The following is a 20,610-nucleotide window of genomic DNA, read 5'->3' as shown; positions in this document are numbered from 1 at the left end:
GGGTCTGAGACATCAAGGAGGGAGATGGCCAGGGCAGGAGACAAAATGCAGACAGCCAGGCTGGGGCTGGGATCATCTGAAGAAGCCCTCTGAAGCAAAATCTGTTTCAGAAGGGTTCTGGCTTGTCAAGAGCAGAATCAATGACAAAGAAACAGCAATTAGCACGATTTTAAATATTCCTCTAAAATACGCTATAAATCGCTTTGCCCTTGGGAGAGCCAGAACAAAAGACAAGCATAAAAATGCAGGCAAAATGCAAAAGTCTCCATCTCACCGTGCAGGCAGATGGAGTTATTTAGTAAATCCTCTACAGTCTTCTCTGGGCTATAAGGAAAGGAGGAAAAAAAGCTGCCCAAAGTTTCAGTCAATATTTACCTCTTGGGTTAATAAATTGTGATCCTGACCTCAACAAAAGTCAATATCTTCTGATTATTATACGCAGGCACCTTTTTATTTGTCCTCACTCATTGTATAATGAGTCACCCGTTTCCACTGGCAACTTCACTTTAATTTTGAATGTCTGAATTGAACAATCATTTATACTCCAAAGGCATAAGACAAAATTACTATAAACTAGAGCTGTAAAATGTGGACTTAGGTTGCTATTTCCAGTGAATAAGCAAGCTTGGGCGGGGGGCAGAAGGGATCAAGGATTAAGCACAGAAAATAGCCGTTTTAAATCCTCTTTTAAACACCTCTGAGTGACAAGGAGCAGAGAGAGGAAAGCCCTGAACTGTGCTATTAAATACAATAAGGCTGCAAGTGTGGGAGGAAAGAAAAGACAACAATCTGGTCTGACTAGTGAATTTGTTTTAATGGAACATTATTAGTCTTTCTCCCTGAAATAACCAAGAGCAACGCCAGAAAATATATGCCAAGGGCAACAGGTATAGATTCACACACTTGCAAACCAAGCCACAAAGGCGGATCCGAATGAAAGTCACCACACACTTGCTGGTTCATTAGAGGTGGGCTGGGCCAGAGCTAGAGAGAGAAAATTCAGGCTGTTATTCTCATAATTATGTAATGTTTTATATAATACCACAGGTGTGCACTGTGCTTTCCTGAAAGAAATCAAAGCACATCCTCCCCCAGCAAGATCAAGTATCAGCCAGAATCACATTTTTCCTCTTCAACTTCTCATTTTTTGAACATCCCCCACTGACTATAATAAAAATGTCCTCTGGGCTTACAAGTCTTATGATGCTGGAAAGATTTTCACCCACACAACCCACTATGCCCACCTCCTTTTAAAAAGTAAGTTACTTCACCAGTTTGTCTGGCTTGACATAATTCTACTATTAATCCCACTCTGTCAAACAATGGTGAGAGCGGCACATCTCTAGCTTACAGCATAGTAATTTTTGAACACTGGAAAATTAGGAAGAGCAAATTGTGATCAAAACAATATGATCTGGCTGTCTTTGTGGACACTAATAAACTCCATATAAACCATCCTAGCATATTTCTTCTAATAGCCATATTATGTGTCTGCATGCTACTACTCTGAGACCATATTACTTTGTATTGTAAATAAAAATTAGTTCATTATGACCAAAGTAGGTAACATTGTATTCATGGGAAAATGAGTACAGAAACATTATTACCAAATTAGAAAAGAAGCTCTCGTTTTCAGATGGACATTCAGCCCAGTGTTTAGCAGTTCAATAAATATTTTTGCATTATCTGTTAATACTGTGCTTAAATTCTATATTATTCAAAAAGGTATACCTCATTCAGAAGAAGCAGAGATGGCCTGCCTAAGCTACAGAAAAAGGATGTTGTCGTAAGTAGATTTTCATTCTACTTCACAAATCCAGCTTACAGTTCATTTGCTATAAGCACATTTTAAATGGAGACCAGCAGACAAAAATCTTTTAGACAGGTCATGCATCAAAAAGCAGGTGATTTTCTCAAACAAAAATACATTAAAACAGAATTTTAAAAAATCTCCCCCCACCAAGAAGCTACAACCCAGAACCTGAAAATGCTGAAACTCACTACGTTAAAGGTTTATTTGATATCTTCAGACCTGCTCTGACGAAGTTGAGATGTTTTTCACCATTAATTTTGTTGAGATCCTTTAACAGAATCACAGAATCATCTGATTTTGAAAGACCTTGAAGATCATCCAGTCCAACCATTAACCTAGCACTGACCATTCTCAACTACACCACATCCCTCAGCACTATGTCAATGTGACTATTAAACCCCTCCAGGGATGGGGACTCCACCACCTCCCTGGGCAGCCCATTCCAACACCTAACAACCCCTTCTGGAAAGAAATGCTTCTTAATGTCTAGTATAAACCTTCCATGGCACAGCTTGAGGCCATTCCCTCTTGTCCTATCGCTTGTTATTTGGTTAAAGAGACTCATCCCCAGCTCTCTGCACCCTCCTTTCAGGTGGCTGTAGAGGGTGATGAGGTCTCCCCTCAGCCTCCTCTTCTCCAGACTAAACACCCCCAGTTCCCTCAGCCGCTCCTCGTGCGACCTGTGCTCCAGACCCTGCACCAGCTCCGTTGCCCTTCTCTGGACATGCTTGAGTCATTCCATGTCCTTTTTGTAGTGAGGGGCCCAAAACTCAACACAGGAATCGAGGTGTGGCCTCACCAGTGCCGAGTACAGGGGTAAGATCCCTTCCCTGTCTCTGATGGCCAAAATTTACATCTAATGACCTGTATATCACCAACTGCCACCATTATCACATCTGTTCCAACAAGTAGACATGCTAATTCATGTACTATTAAACACCATGCATATCCATAGAGGAAGGCTGGAAACTGTCTTGCAAGAAGAAATGAATGAAGTTTCAGTAGGTTTGAATAAATCTGTGGACACTTTGTAGCTGTAGAAGATTTTCATTAAAAGCCTTTATAATAGCTTGGAAATGGCAATGGATTGAAACACACCAGAGTCAACAGACAGAAACTGAAATAAGGTGGGCAAAACACAGTTGGATGCTGTGGTTTCTGAAAACCTGGTGTGCTCCCAGGGAGATGCTTACTTTTGAAAATAAATTATTCCTCTGCATATTTTAGCAGACAATCTTGAAGTACATTATCTTGAAGGGAATGGGAAGAATCAGACAGGTGGGACATTCAATTGATTTGGCTGACTACAGCTGGAGTCCAAGATACTCTAAACCAAACTTCTTCATAGGAAACTTATCTGACAAAACTCAAATACAGTAATTTATATTTTTACTGTGAACTAACAAAATGTGTCTTAGTCTGCTTGTCCATATTGGGTAAGAGTACAAACTGAGCTTCTCATTTATGTTTGGGAAGAAGGCCACTGCAGTGTCTGCCAACACCAGCATCCCCAGCCAGATACACTGCTGATACACCATAAATACCAATGATCACTCTAAACTACAGAGAAAAAAATAGCTATGACATTTTTCATGATTGTAAAATGTTCTTTCCGTGTTTTCACTCTTTCCTATTCAACAACAAACGTCAAAGAACCTTGAACACCAGTCAGCCTTTTGGATAGCTGAGGCATCCAGGTCACATCATTTGCATGAGAGAAAAAGTGTTTATGTGCATGCATGTTGCCTATGGGGCAAAACTGGAGATGAGACAATTCCCTTCCCTCCTATAAATTTCCAGAACAGAACATGCATAAATAGAGAGAATAGTATCATTCAGAATAAGCCACTTTTTGCAGTGAATTTGGAAATACTGCTCTTGTGGAACATAGAATTCCCAAGGTCTCTTTCAAGATGCTGAGGCCTGACAGAAGAGTAGATAATTTCCATGATGATACTGGTTTTGAGGTCATGCAGTCAGGAAGAGAACATCTCCAAGGAGGGCAAAGTCCATTGCCCATGAGGAGAATGAAGAAGAAACTCCTAATTAGTTCTATGTCCTTCCCCAGTGCTGCAGGAGAGATAAGGAGAAGTACAGCAGGGAAAAGGTCCTGGCCATAGGTCACAGTGGAGTAATTCACAGCTTTGAATGCCACCAATGTGGAAGTACAGGAAGCAACCACTAGAGAACACCTTGCCAGGGAGCAGAGCAGAGCTTGAACCCAGGTTTTGGATGAGGTCATGATTCCTCTCTGTCTTCTGCAGAAGGATGCTTCACTCGTGCCACAAACAGCGCTGCAGTGCTGGCCCAGCCATGCCTAGTATGGCACGGGCAACATGCCGCAGGCAGTGGCTCCACCACCAAGCTTTGAGCAGCCTTCATCTGCACTGGGACCAGGCCATGGAGTGTCTCCAAGGTAAGGACTGCAAGCTGGAGTTTGTTTTAAAATTTCACAGCAAGCCAGTGCAAAGAGCAGAGAATATGTTGGATACGTTTATCATAGCCTGTGCTGCTAAAGAGATTCAGTGAGTCTCCTAAATTAGTACAAGCTCCTGAATCCTAAAGAAATGTAAGAGGGTCTTGTGAAGGAAGGCAGGAGGCAGATGGTTTCTGCAATGGAAAAAAAATAAATTATTTTTGTTAGAGAATTTTGGAGGTAGTGAAGGATCATTTCTACTGGTATCCAAGATACTAACAGCCATAAATGTTATAAAATAGCAATTCAACAGTTATTTCTTCATAGTCATTCTCACCGCGGGATGTATGTGATTTTAATTAATAAGCTTAATATCTCCAGCTGGATGGATTTCTGTTTTCTTCTGTGCTCTGTCTCCTCTTTATTTTTCCAAGCAATAACCTAAAATATAATGCACTGACCAGAGCATAATGGAATGAACTAAAATATAAGAATCATAAAAATACTTGTTTACAATACAAGCTGTGGATTAATATTAGCAAGTGTCTGAAAGAACCGAAAGAATATTTGCAGTCTCCACCTTTATGAACAAGTAAATCCTTGCTTTATGCAGAAAATAATATTCAATAAAGAATACAATCTAAATCTTGAATTATATAAAAATCACAACACGTCTTTTTTGTGCTCCTCTAAAATTCAATAAATAGTTCAATAGATCTTCTTTATTCCTTTCACCCTTCTGGGGAAAAAATGATTCTTAGGCAAAGAGCTCGCAGGCCAAATTTCAATCTGAAAATAATCTTTATAGCTGAGTTATAAAACAATGTGAATAAGGCTTTATGATGTGAAAGTTGATGCAGGCTTTACTGCTTTGGCATGATTGGTGAAGCTCTATTAAAAATAAATAAATTAAAAAAAAAAATCACAACAAACCAAAACCAAAAAAACCCCAGGCATTCTCCATCGTTTGACTAAATAATGGAAGCTGTATGCTCTCATGGCCATATAAATCTAAAGTCTTAAACCACTCCACCCTTATTATCTCTTCCAAAAGAAAAATGTTTATAATAATACATATATTGACTTTTGCTTTTTGTTCAATAACAAGATTTACTGCCCCACTCTTCAGTCAATTGTAACCTCTTTGGGTCAACAAATCTCGATACTGATCTCAATAGAAGTCAATACCTGCTTATTACTTACCTCCGCATTTAGACACCTATCACAAATTCTTATGGGCATCCCCTTGACAAGAAGAAATGAATACTTTCTGTTTAGTTTCTACACAAAATAGGCTTGTGTGCTTTTCACACAGTCATTTTTAAAGCCATGAGATGATGCTGTATTCTAGGAAAACAATTTTATACATTAATTTCTGGAACTAGGAATTAAAATTGTTTAGCTTCTCTGTGCTGTTTCCTTGAAAATTCAGTCTGATCTTCTTGTAGTTTCTGTTTTCTTCCCACATAAAATGTAACTAAGCAATATGATACTTTGCGTCCACTAAGACAAGTAACAGTAAAAATGAAAAAGCGCAGTTGCTAGTAATAACAGGCAAACTAACATCCCAGAAGTTCAACAGAGAAACATAACAATCACTTTCTCAGTTGCATTTGTATAAGACTAACATCAAAATCCAGTCTTGAAATTCACTATCACACCTGAATTTGTATATGAATTGATTTTGTACTCACATAGAGTCAATCTTCAGACAACCTATTTGGTAACTAAAGTGTCAAACATTTGCTATGAGACAGTATCATATCAGGATTTTGTGTTTTACAAGTGAACAGACTAAATGGGTATTTATTTACCATACAGTTCAAAGGCTTGTATAAGAACCTTATCATAGAGTTGGATAATGAAAGATGTATTTTAAAATACTGTCTCATTGGACTTGTTTCTGAAAATTGGATTACATACATCACACGTGTTCAGAATGGAAATGAAAAATACTGGTGCAGAAGTCTGGAACACATGGTAAGGAAATGTCAACAGGTTGCAGAAATTATGTTCAAAAGTGCCTTTAGAAGTGTCTGAAGCACCTTCAAGGAACATCATTGTACTGGTCCTTGCCAGTTGTATGTGCAGTGTAATATGAGTTGTCAAACACAGCAGACAACAGATGGAGCAATGACCCTAACCTTGAACACTATTATTTTGTTATCTTGACTTAAAAATCTTCATTTCAGAACATCACAAATTGCAGAGTATTTGTATTTCCAACAATGGAAGCATGAATGGATGGAAGGAAAATAATGACCAGGAAAAGAGTATATTCAAGACGTAAACATTCAATCAATTTTTAACTTTTTTGCCTAGCCGGTGCAATTCATATAACACTATTTAAGGCTTGCTTAATGTTGCACATTCCCATCACTGTCCTATAACATCTTTATTATCTGAGGTAACATGAGGCTATGCAGTCTGCTATAACTGCTTTCTTGTGTTTGTCATTTAAAACCCAGAGTCTGAAAAACTTCCACAGAGTGAAAATTTAGATGTAGTTTATGCACAGGAGATTGCATTCTCAACTTACTGACATCAGGTTTGCATATACCAAAGTGAATAAAAGTAGTGTGATGTATGAGAATCATGCCTGGAGTTACCCAAGAACTGTACTTGACTATCAAGGTGAGCCAATTCAGAATTAAATAGTTTTTCAGGCTAAACAAAATCAATATTATTTATAGGATATGATAGTGGGCCTCAAAAAACATTTTTAGCTTTTTAAAAATAGATAAAGCTATATTGATTTACAAAATGTAAGGCATTAGGCTGCTCAGATACACAGAACTGTCGTGTAAAAGATCTAGGTCGAGAAACACCAATAAAACTCCCATTCATCTAATTAGTCGAAGAGCACAGTGAAAGGTCAAGCAAGGTTAAAGTGCTCTGTCTAGCGTCTGATATTCCTGCAGGATGACAAGCTATTCTTTATGACCAGCTTTAATGATCATCTCCGACAATCCGGTGAAGGCTGTCTGCTCTCTGGGCAGAGGGGCTGCAGCAGGAAGGCACCCAGAGACTCCTGCTTCCATCACACCCCGTCCTCAAGCACAGCTGACCCTCGCTGAGCCCACTCTAATGGCAGTGCCATTGTTTACACTCTCAGAGCAAGAGAACTGAATCTATAGGATATTTTGATCCAAAACACACATGGATATGGATCTAGAAGAGAAGGTAAGCCCAGCTTCCTCAGCCCATCCCCTCTGCTGCAGATCTCCATGAGGAGGAGGAGTGCAAGTATGCTGCTGAAGGGCAGATGTAGGGGGATCCAGCCAGGACTTATAAACGAGAATGTATATGATCCAGAGCTGCTGCGTGAAAGCTCTTCATGCATACCAAGAGATACAGGAAAGATTCATCTAATAGGGAGAAACCGCTAAAATTAAACTACAGTAAAGAAGAATACAGGATTTGATTACTATTCCAGCAAATGGTGATGATTATACTTATTGAACCTGATTGTGGTGCATTTTCTTCACAAAAACTGATAGTAGCAAAACCATTTCCAAATGAAAACGTTAGTGCATTTTTATGTGGTACCGATTAAAGTGGGTGGACTTTGGATACTGTAATATGAAGGATGACAGTAATCAACATGGATGAAGTGCCAGTAGAAACACAGCAGAAATTCAACAAAGATCAAATGCAAGAGTAAGAGAAAGTGAAGGAAAGAGGAAGAGACTACAAAACATTTCTTGAGGGAAAAAATAAGGTTAAAGGATGATCATTAATGTGCTACTGACACTCCACAGTTATAATGAGGACTGTGCAAGTAAATATATAATAAAGAATAATAACAATAGTTGGGTAGTGCCAGCTAGATTGGAAGAGGTGGAGGACAACAGGAAGACTGGTCTAATAACAGAGACTTTCTGCCCTGACTGCGGCAAAGGCCTTGGAAGATTCTCAGAGGGAGGAAATCTCCATGGAGATTCATGAAAGCTGTTCCTTATTATTATTTTGCAGAGTTAATTCTACCCCTGCAGAAGCCCTGCGGCCCATTCAGATTTCCTGAAGGTCCTAGAAGATGAAACCTAACTTTGAAATGGGAGGACTTTAAGCATAAGCAGTGGTTTATAGTCTTCTGAAGGAGGAGGTGGGCTGTCTACAGGTCTATCTGCGGAGAGGCTTCGCAGCATTGCTACCACACCACGGTCCCCACACTGACAAGCCACCTTTCCCAAGAATATCCTGTGCATTTTAAAACATCACTTATGTCTTAATACATCACATTTCAGGTTTTGGTTTCAAAGTATCTTCATGTTAGATTATTGACCAAACACAGGATTCTGGATAAGTGTCTTAATACAGCAGAGAGGAACTGAGTGATGAGGGGAGGGAAAAATACTGAAATGTCTGGGTTTACTTCATGCTAACATGGGCACCTCTTATTTTCTGAAACAGAGTTCAGTTAGTCAGTATATAAACCATTGTCACTATTGGCAAAATCTGAGCTTCCTCATTCACTAATTTCTATAGCTGCAGAATTAATAGGATTGATTACAGCTAGCGTCTGACTTGATTATATTTTAACTGAAAATGTTCAGACGTATTAAAGATTTTCTACCATCAGCCTTTCAGATGGCAAGAGATGATGAGGCTGATGCAGTTACCATTGCAGCCAAATTTTAAGTGGGTTTTGACTGTGAAGGTTATCATTACAGGAACCTCTTGAGTTCCAGCATGTATTTCACTGGCAGAAAGCAAAAACTACTATTGTGTTATGTATTCTGTTCAAGTTTCTCACTTGGAAATAGTTATGATTGTCATCCTTGGTCAGGTTTAAATTGACATTTTTATCACAACATTCCTGGCATGGTACTGCAAGTTACTCGCTTGTGAGTAGTTATCAGCTGGCAAAAATTTAAAAGAAGGTTGGCTGATTAAAATTATATGCCAAGAGCTATACAGAGACAACAAAATAACCAAAAGAAGCCAAAGGCAGGAAAGATTCTTTTAAAAAAAAAAAATCTTTTCAGAGAAAGGAAACTTATACATGCAAAGGACTCATAAATCACACATCTTCATTTAATATTTGATCATCAAAAAGCTAATAATTAAAACTGGGAAGGTTAGGTTGGCCAAGTTTTACAGCTGAGCGCACTCCCTGAGCATGCTCAAATCAACATCTACAAGATTAATATATAAGCTTTTCAAATTCTGAATCTCCAAGGTTTATGCTGTCTGTGCATTGTTTGCATAATGCAGTTTTATACTACTAAAGCATTACCTATAAAGGGATTATTTTAATATTCAGCACATTAAAGATACAGCACAATTCACAGATATCATACTGCATTTATGCCCGAGATAGCAGGTAAAGTGTCTCTTGTTCTGATTATCCATGAAGCAAACGTAAGAACGTGGATGTTTTGGGAGAGAGTGTATCCTTAGTGAAATTAATTCCCCAATGGTTTTATTAAAGTCTGCAAATTGCATTATTTTCCCATCATATTTGAAATATTGCACTTCCTTAATGCTTGCTCTAACCCATGGCATGCCATCTTCCCTGGGGTGTCTAGACATGGTGTCTTAGATTTATGTGTATGATCTCAGTGTGTTACAACATCACTCCTGACTAATGCATTATTACAATACTTACATATATTCCCAAGTGTCACTGTATTGATTAGAAAATCACCAATCTGCATATGCACACCATCTGTGCTTCAGAGAAGCAAAACATGCAGGATAACATTTGCCTTACTCAAAGGAAAATTCAGATACTACCGAAAGAAAAATGGGAACCGCTTTTTATGTTTTGTTTTGCAAAATAACAAAGAAAATGAATATTGTTTCTGTAAAACATGCCTCTGACGGTTCAAAACAGAAGCCTTTTCCTCTCTACACAGCAAGGAGATTTACCTTTAGTAACAACATGCAAACAATCTGCCCTTTTTAGAGGTAGCAAATAATACGTAAGGAAAGCATACTGCTGCAATGAATTTTAAAAATCTCAGTTCAGATGCAAGAATAGGGGACTCTTCAGCAGAAGGGGCGGTAGTCAGCAACGAGTTCTTTCTCAGCTGAAAGCTGCAAGAGTGGTTGTAAAAGATGAATGAGGCCCTTGCTTACTGGGGTGAAATGCTTTTAAAGGACAAGAATCTGCTTATCTTTGATTGATTGCTTAGTCTGATACTTTCCTTTATAAAGTTTATTGACTACAAGCCCATAAATCAAAGAAAAACAAATCACAGGTTCAATTTTGGGGGCATTGACATCCTGCCATCTTGCAGCAATAGCTTAGAAGTCACAGGGCAGGGATGAGGAGGGATGGGGGGACTCACAGAGACAAAACCATCTATTTCAGGTAAACTCTTACTTCAAATGTTTTTAAATGATTATTCATTTCTGTCCTGTAACATTTTTAAGTCAAACAACCAAGCTACCCAGATTATTCTTTTAAAGTCATTAAATGCAGAACTTACAATTAACAGACATACTTTTCATTGTGTTGCTGTGTTCTGCAAGATTACAGTTACATTCCCACACATCCCTCACTCTCTGTAAGAATGTTACATTTACAATTTAAACTATCAAAGCAAGAATCAGGTTTCTTTCAGGGAGATTTGAGGGTTTGGGAAGCTCAAAAAACACCATGCTGAAACACCCCATACAGCTGCATGTAGGGGAAGCAGTAGCCATAGATCTTGCTCATATGGGGTATACAGTATAATATGACAGCACAATAATACAGATTAATTTGTGCTATTGACCTTGACATGCTATTCTATTGTGTCTTCTTTTAAAGTCAGCACTCAGGTCACTAGAACATCTGGTGTTTAACAAAAAAATCCCATTCTGAAGTGTCAAATGTATTGAAACAAACGGTACTGTACTATCATTATACAGTGCGACCTCTCTGCTAGGGGTCTAATTTCAAGGCTACTCTGACTGAACTACATTATTACTAGTGGTTTTATAATTCACATTTTGCCACGGTACACAAAATACCTAATTACCAAAAGTAGCCTTTTAAAAGCTGGATTGTGTTCCACATAACTGGGACCAATGGTTGCTTTCTTTCCATTTTATCTTTGGAGACATCTGGAAGGGCTCAGCTTGCACACCGCTCAATGCCCTGGCCTCAACCCAACAGAGCACTTTACCATGCACATGTATTTATCAGGACACGCTTTTAAGTTATGTGCATGCTGGACTACCTTGCTGATGTATGAACTGGGTTCACCACATCGGCTAGAAACTGCACAGCACTCAGTATTGCATCCTCACTGTGTTACACACACTTATTTTCAGCTTCTGCTCAAATCTAGCCTAGTGCTCAGCGCTGGGAAAGGTTGATGCAGCCTTTTAGGAGGAGACTGAAGACTGGGAAGACGACTGGTAGCAAAGAGTAAGCAGCTCTGTTTCATAGAAGTATTTCCATGACATTTAATATGAAAAATAAAAAGCAAAGGGTGTTGACTCTGCCCTAGAAGTTATCCCAGTGCCTTACCACCCCTCTGACACCACTGCCGTCCCCACACCTCTCTCCCGCTACTCTGCCAGCTCTCTGTTTCCCAGCAGAGGTTCTTCATGTGACCACACAGAATGTCTCTGCAGGATCCCAGGGAATCTCACACAGCTTCTGCAGAAAGGACTAACAGTTTCCAGTGGTCTGATGACTTTTCCTGACTTGAAGCAGATCGCAAGGTCTATTAGCATTTCAGCTTCCCTGGTGAGTAGGGAGGCACACCACCCAAGCTAGGGTGTTCTAACTGCATTGTGTTTGTGCCATAAATCACAGAGGGCTGATTCTGCCCCACTTCACAAAACTGGAAGTCATTTAGGCCCCAGCAAAGCAAGTATGAAATATTACTACTTTTTCATCTGACTTGCCTTGCTCTGCAAGTGCAGGCAGAAAGGAATTAGCCCTGAGAAATACACCAGTAGCTGAGTACTAAGTATCTGACATATCAACCTTTTTTTCACAAAGTGGAAAAAATTCCAATGATCAAGAGTTTGGAAAATTACTATAGGCATCTATGAAATAAAACATGTGAGTCTCAGTGCCTGAGAAGGGACGAGTACCTCCAGATACTGAGAAAAGGGAACACTGTTAAGGCAAGCATGCAGGTGTATTTACAAAGAGCAAGGGATGTGCATGCTGAGCCAAGCAAAGAGGGGCAACAGGAAGAGGCTCGAGGTCATTCAGCACAGGAAAGTAACGACCCAGAAAATGCCTTTGACTCACAGCAGGGCTGGAGGAGGAGGAGGTGGCTGTTATGCTGTGACTTGGGCCAAGGTAAGTCATTTCCAGTTGTTTTAAATGAGATTTCTTCCAGGAGGTCCCAGCCGATCTCCATGAGAAGTTTATATATGGTTACTGAAAAGAAGAAAAAAGAAAAAAATACTGATACCACTGAATGAGAAGACAGCATTGAGCAATCAGTTGCCAAAGAACTAATCTCATTAACTCCTTCGAAGATTTCAGCCATCAGTCTGTAGTTGTCAGCTAGTGGAGAACTGAGTACAATAAGACATCTTTTAAACATTATTTTTTCAGGCCATCTTCCTGATCTTTTATACTTGTTTGTTCTGCAGTTTCTTAGAAGTTACAACTGCTGAAGGAAGTAGAGAAAATCCAGAAAAAAAAAAAAATATAACCTGCTCTCCTATGCAGCTTCATGCCGCTGGGTCAGTGATTAACAAAGACAAGGTCCTACTGCTGGGAAGCTAAATGGAGTTCATTATGGACATGAAAGTTAGCAGGGCCAAAAAGGTGAGACTATAGGAAAGAGGATGAAATAAGAGCCTAACAAGTGTGGATTTTACTTCCTCAGTGCAATAAGGACAGCTTTTAACTACCAACTACTCTAAAAAAAAAAAACCCTAGATAATAGTGTCTTTAACATAGGTACTGTCCTATATACTATATTATACCAGTTTGTATATAGTCAGGAAAATTAAAAATTATAATGTATTACTTCAAAAATTCTGTGTTGTGCTGCAATGAGTAATCTTTGTTTTCCAGACTGAAAATTTGGTTTTGTACTTTTTTTCCAGATAAAATACAAAAATTGAAAGAAAAATTAATAGCATTTAAGTGGGGCAGAATGATGTCATTAAACCTGGATGGAGACATCCACTTTAAAATCCCACAAAACTATGAGTTTGTCACCAGTGCTCATTGCTTGAGTGCCTTGGAAATGCCAGTGCTTCCTGGGGGTACTTCCTAGCAGCAGACTTCTCAGAGGAAACTACAGCTTGCTCCTATACACACTGACAGAGCCTGAAACTACAGCCAGAAGACACTGAGATACAAGATCATTTTCTTGGCCCTGAAGAATGCAAGCAATAGCCTGTGTCTCACTCAGATAATCTTTGCTCAGACAATGCAGTACCAGGTACCTGGGCAACACAGAGTGGGTCAAGTCTTACAGTGCATCATATTTTCTCCCCAAAATTGACAGTGAGTAATTGTTCTTTCAGGCATATTTCTCATTTAGGTCATCTCCACTTTGATTTTACACCGGCACTACCCCCTGTTCTTGTCACTTGTTAGAGAATCTGACAGCTGCCAATGTCCTGTACCACCAAAGAGACCAGAGGGCTTCACCACAACCCTCACAAGGTGATGTTTGAGTAGGCACCAATCAATTGGTGACCACGAGACACTGGCCACTGTAGAAGTTACTTAGGAGTGGAGTTCACCTGCAAAAGGTGTATATGATGGTGAGGCTAGAAAATCAAGTACTTTTAAAAATAACTTATTTGCTTAGCCTAGTAAAATTCAGGCCCAAGGGAGCTATGAAAAGTAGCAAACCAGTGTCTCTAAGCTTCAGTCCACAAGAGATCAAAAGCTCCTAAGAAGAAGTGTGTAGGCAAATACCTGTGCCAGAACGTACATCCAGTAACTTCAATGTGTAGCTAAAGATTTTCAGGGAAACTAGAGGATGAAATGTTACTTGAGGTCCCTGATTCCAGGACTAGAAAACTGACACCTAGAAGACTGGGAAGAAAAAGGAGAGTGGATAAGTAGCTGATGAATAGTAATGTATTACTTGGTCCCTGTAACAACCTCAACAATCTTTGTACAGATTAGCACACTCAATAATTTTAACCATATATAGTATGCCAACAACACGTTTTACTTTATTTCTTTTGTTGCCCATATTTTAGTGATACACAAATTATTCTTCTGAATTGATAACCATAGTTACACTTTTCTGGGGGAGGGGACTTCAGACCTTTTATGAGATACTATTTAGGAGATGACCTGTTGTCTAAGCAACCCTTGGAATAGGCAGGAAGAATCACATGTTAGAGTAAATTAATGTGGCATTAACTTGCTTCCAACAGCTTGTTCATGGAAATGAATTCAACAAACAGCACAACATAGAAACTGTCCTTGTTCGCACTGTTGTGCAAAGCAAACTTCAAAATAAAGCAAGAGCATGGACACAAATCTACTTACTGTGAGCATCCCTGAATAACTGCAGTCTCAGCAGAGAAGACAGGAACGAAACAATGCAAGTCTGAGTAAACTAGTCAAGACGAAAAAGGAATCAACGGACAAAAATGTAAGCTTTCAGGAGTTGATAACCTAACAATTTTAATGAAACTTCCTAGGACCTTACAGCCAACTTGTTCTTCAGAAGGTGAAGGGCAGTTTGATTTAAGGGCTCCATGATATAAAATCCTTAAATATTTGGGTGAAAATGTGGCTCGTAGTACCACCCCCCCACACCCCCCCCCAAATTAATACCAAATAATAGCAAAAATACTACCATATGGCACAGGGTGAGAATCATTATGCGAATATTGCTAAACCATATAAGATCTTGAAAATATCATAGTTTTAACTTTGTTCCCACTGCTACATGTTTTCAGACTTGAAGAGAAAATGAAGAACATAGTTTGTTATTTTGCTCAGATAATAACAGTTATAAAAATAGATTAACTGTCAGTATCATGAATTAATATCACAGAAGTACGGAGGCTCAAATAACAGGCTTAGACCATAAGCAAAGAAGCAAGAACACAAAGCTTATGCTTTGACTTGGAAAAGGATAGGTGCATCACTGCTGGGGAAAAATGCTTACATAAAATGAAATTTGTTTTTAATAATTCTATATGCTTTTAAAATCTATGTTTTGTTTTGTTCTACAGATGGAGGCAGCTTTTGATGTTAAAGCATAACACACTAGCTACAAAAGCTGATGCTCAAGTTAAAAATCTACAGCTTTTAGTTCATGCTTTCAAATTTCCACAACCCCCCCCTCCCTTTTTTTTAAAGAACCTCTGAATATCTAAATGATAACATGTTTCAAGTAGCTGCTCCTTCCCTGGAGTTGAACAAAATTGAAAAGATCAAAGTTAGTGCAGTCTTGTTCAAAGGTGAAGAGGTGAAATCTTATGTGTGCTGGAGGATCAGAGCAAATAGAAATGTACAATGCTTAGTGTGAAACACCTGAAGCCCACTTTCATCAAGGTACCTCATTTTCATCTGAATTCAGAATGTATCTCATTTTATGGTAAAATAAGGAACAGCACAGGATTAGCCTTGTTACAAAGAAAAGAAGCCCTTGCCCAACACTGAAAAGTAAACATCAGTAAAAGGTGAAAATGGTCAATTTTTTTTAGAATGACTAAGTTCACCACATTAAATTCTATATTCCTTCTTTAAGTAGCATTTATATAATTGAGTAAGATGAAGCCATTACACCCACAATGTTTCAAGTATCATAATGCTGTTGATAGTTGAAGAGTTTCTTGAAAAAACAGTGTTTTGAAGGGGGCTGCAGAGAGGGACATCTAAAAAGGGTATGTTTTTTTCCATAAAATCTTCATGTGACTGATGTGCCCTGACATAATGTATCACAATGAAATACAGCTGCCAAAAAAGAACTTCAAATGATGCCCTTTCTCGGGGAGGAAAAAAAAAAAAAGTGATAAGAAAATAGGTACCTATTCAGCAAAAGCTTTTAAAGCTTTAAAAGCACAGCAACCAGTAAAAAGGTTCTTAGGTAAAGGCTTCTTTACTCAATTTTGTCTAAGTACCTAGAAGCTAAATGGGGGGAAAAGGGTATGGAAAATAATGCTCCAGCCTCTGTGAGAACTGGAGACATCCTGAACACAAGACACCGTGACACAGGAAGACAAGACAATTTTAATGTCCTTGTCCTGCCATGGCATTTTCAAACACACAGAAAGATCCATTTCCAAATTACTGGGAATTGTGCTACATTACCCTAATAATGCTGATATGAGAATGTTTTAGCATAAACCTGGACTTAAACATGGTAAAGCAGTCACAAACATGCAAACATTCGGAAGCTAAATAGAGATCCACATTTCAATTTTCCCTTTCTGAATATGTAGAGTTTCTTTTGTATATTCTCCTGTCCTAGGGCTGTTGTTATAAGGCCCATTTAAATTCCAACCTGCACTTCACTGCCTGAAAACAGTAAGTATTATTGCATACACTGTCTATTATGGGTCAAACCTTGACCTGAAAATCAGGTCTGCTTGGGACTACTATAAAAATCTTTTATATACAGCCCTCCCAGGAGCAAACACACAGAGCTACCTGACAAAGCTTGTTTCTCCAGGATTCGCCCAGCACACCCACACCCAAATTCCCGGTTTTGTTTTCTTTCAAAGCTCCACTCTGACAGAAAATCTGCTAAAAAATGTGTTTAGTCTTCCTGTGGTGGCTCCAGAAAACAAACCCCTGGAAGTAGAGCATGTGGAGATGCTGAGATCTGCAGCCTGGGCATGACCAGGGGTTCAGGGACAGAACAGAGACAAAGGTGACAAAATACCCAAAGAAGAGAGATCCAAAGATTAAGAAAGCACATGCAGAAAGTGACTACCTCCAGCATAATACATGTGCACGCTTAGACTGGATGCAACGGAATGTTTCACCAAACTTACACTAGGTCAGAAAGTTCAATACCTTCTGGATTGTCAATTGGCACACATTCTACTAGTTCTCTTGGCTAAACATCTGCCTCCATCTATCACAAAGTATGATCTAAACTACACAAAGGGGTGACACAATCTGCTGGTTCACACGTGTTAGCACAGGGCTTAGAGAAATCAAGCCATCATTGTTTCCTCTTTATCTGTGTTTTGGGTCACCATTTACCTTTGGGGTACAGAAAGAATTGATCTAACGTCCTATGTCCATTGCCAGCCTCCTGCAACTAATCCGAGCCAATAACCATGAAAGTGCTGTAGGTAGACTAAATCTCCTGATGACAGAGAATCCCTATGTGTTTCACAAAATTGTTACGTAGACATAAAATCTCCAAGGATCAGTCTTGTTGGCTAACTTGCAAACTGAGGTTGTGCCAACTGTGTGTCTTTGTGCTTGAGTTCTCTCTTGTATTTTGGTGTCATGTAGATGGTCATGTTTGCTGCTTTGAAAGGAATGACTTGCTGGGATTTCAGGCTGCTTCTGAAGTGCTCTGCAGAACTGACTTCAGGTATTTCTTTAACCAAATGTTTCTGCAGCATTCAGACGCTCCCAGCAAACCTCCTAAATTCTGCTACACACGGGTGTTTAACATAAATTATGAGCGATGTGTTGTAAGCATGAAGATAGCTTTTAGTCACTGAAGACCACACCAACAGCACTGTATTTTGAGGCACAGCTTCTCTTTCCTGCGTGACTGTCCCATTCGTGTACACAACAGAAAAGATGCAGCCAGTCACTATTCTGGTACTCATGACAAAGTCTCGCAAGGTGGGATAATAGGTCAGATGGATCATACTGTTATTGTTCCTTTCTGTATTTGTATTTGTTATGGACTATAAACCCTGATGATCCCATGAAGGGCTGTGACCATGAATCCCAATTGGCTGAGCAGTGCTATTTCATGGCGGAGCGAGTTTGGTGGTAACGAATTCAGTCAACATAATGATTTCAGTTTCACTGCACTGCTCTGCTTCCTGGGAACCTGCAGAAGATGAGTGGCTGTGTCACAATCATAAATTCAGACACATACAATGCTAAAATTTCTTACAGAGCTTTAAGTCCCTGTGAAATGTCAGACTAATAAATATGATGATCATGTTCGCTATTTGGCAAAAATATTAATTAACCAGGAAAAGTTAAAAATATATTCCCCAAAATTATGCAACAGAATTTTTTTTTTCTTTTTCATGGTTATGTGACTGCAAAATGCCATGGATTCTTCATCTTTAATACCTAAGGGATTTATAAACATATTGCATCCATAAAACTTGGTTCATCAGTACAGTACATAGCCCAGATATGCATATTTAATTACTCTGAAACTAATTTACTTGTACAGATGGTGGTATTAGAAGGTCTTACTTCAATTTAAATTACTTCTATTTGAAAAATAATGTTATTTTGCTGTGAATCTTCAGTGAAGAATTCACTCTTATTACAGATGAATAATACTTGACAATTGTAATTAATCTGTGACTAATCTAATACTTCCTTAATAAATATTTTGTTTCAAATTTTACAAACTGGAGCATCCTCTTTCCATGAGGTTGATTTAGTAGCATTTTATATGCAAACCTGCTTACTGTGAGGGACTCCAATGTGCTCTTGGGGTAAGTGAATAAAAAGCCACAGAAGATTTTGTTGAACATCCCTGAGACTTCCCAAGGCAAAGAACATTGAAAAATTGTTTGCATCTTTCTGTAAGATTAAGCAGGGATTAAAGTGAAAGGGTGCATTTCAGGAAAATACCTGCCAGGCATAAGATTTCAGGAAATCAGTGAGTCAGTGTGCATGTGGGGAGATTGGGACAAGCTTTAATGAGAAAGGATTCAAAATATCCTGTCCTGGCCATGGGCAGGGATCTCTCCCAGCAGTGCAGGCAGCAGGGCCACACCAGACACTCACCCTGTTGCCATTGTCCCCTGCCTCACACCACCCAAATCACAGCAATTTCCAGGAGTGAGCATGCAGCAAAGGCAGCAAAAGCTGGCAGCATATTGCATTATCTCTTACACCCTTCCTGGGAAAATATGACTGCTTCTTCAAGCAAGATTGTTTTCTTGTACAGCACTGTAAATGGTCTAGATGTGTTAGACTTTCTTCAGCAAACGTCTGTCTTTATTAAAGCAATGGCTATCTCAGAGGTGGCTGCCATGGTTGCTATGGTAAGCATTCATGTTTTATTGAAGACTAAATGGCCACAGCCCACATAAAGGGCTCCCAAGTGGCCCTAAAATGTGCTCTGCTTTACCCTTCCCCCACCTGTCTCCTTAGGACAAAACAATTTTTTGACAGTCAATTTGATTTTGAGGCCTACCCAGAATAAGGCACTTTGTCCCTTCTATCTGTGTAACTTTAACCTTTTGGTCTGGATTTAATACAACTCTGCGGACCTGATTCACAGAGCTGGAAAACACCTGAATTTCCCAGAGAGTTCTGGGGGAGCTGGAGATGATGGGTGAGCTTCACATCTGAGCCACTCGAAAATTGCTAGAACCACATGGCTTTGTCAGATTAAAATAGCAGGGAAGAAAAAATTACACTGACTGGACCAGCAATACTGTGTACAACGGCTGTACAGCCCAACCTGGATTGCAGAGCCTGGAGTGCAGATATTTCACCCAGGCAGGGCAACCTGGGCTCTGGAGGAGAGAAAAGGGACAGGACATGTCACCCCCTTAGTAAATCTGCTCCTGCTATAGCAAAAGAGCCATGGTGCTCTGGCTGTGCCTGGCATTCAATTTCCAGGCTGCTTTTCTTTTTAATCATCCTAATTAAGAGAAAACTTTACCTCCTTTGGCTTTCATGCATTTACACTTACACAGAATTTCCAATCGCATTTTTCCCAGGAAATTTAAGCACATTCACTTCCATTGAATTTAAAAAGGATCAAGGTCACTTCTTTACTTCTTTTCAATTGTGATTTTTTTTTTTTTTTACAAACTGTCTGTAGATGCTGCATCCCCAAGTAGCTACCCAGCATTCACATTATCACGCCTACTACTTCAGTATCCTGGTCGTCCGAGTTGCACAGAGCTGCGCCCGCAGCCACCCTCACTTGCTGTGCAAGAGGTGATTGGAGCACGTTGGTGCTCCTGAGCTCCTCATGCCTAACCCTTCAGAAAAGTTTTTCTCCAGGACATTTCTCACCAAGTGTTCCCTCTCCAAGGGAACAGGATCCCCTCTTGTCCTCATCCCCTTGGAGCCAGGGTGACACCACAGGCTCCCCAACCATCCTGCTCCTCCAACCATACTGGTGCTCTGGCTTTAACCCTTCAAAGACCCATGACAGCCATACGCTAAAGGCAGAGGCCCAGCACAGCAGCAAAACATGCACGCCCAGGCGGGGGGTGCCTGGTTAGCGGCTGCTGGCTGGGGTGCATTGCAGGTGGTGGGGAATGAGTTGGGGAGGGTGAGTGTGGCACATGTCTGCAGCGGGAGGGTGGG

Source organism: Athene cunicularia (genome assembly GCF_003259725.1).
Source record: "Athene cunicularia isolate RWA chromosome 8 unlocalized genomic scaffold, athCun1 chr8_part1, whole genome shotgun sequence".
NCBI classification, from domain to species: Eukaryota; Metazoa; Chordata; class Aves; order Strigiformes; family Strigidae; genus Athene; species Athene cunicularia.
This window is presented reverse-complemented; position numbering follows the sequence as displayed.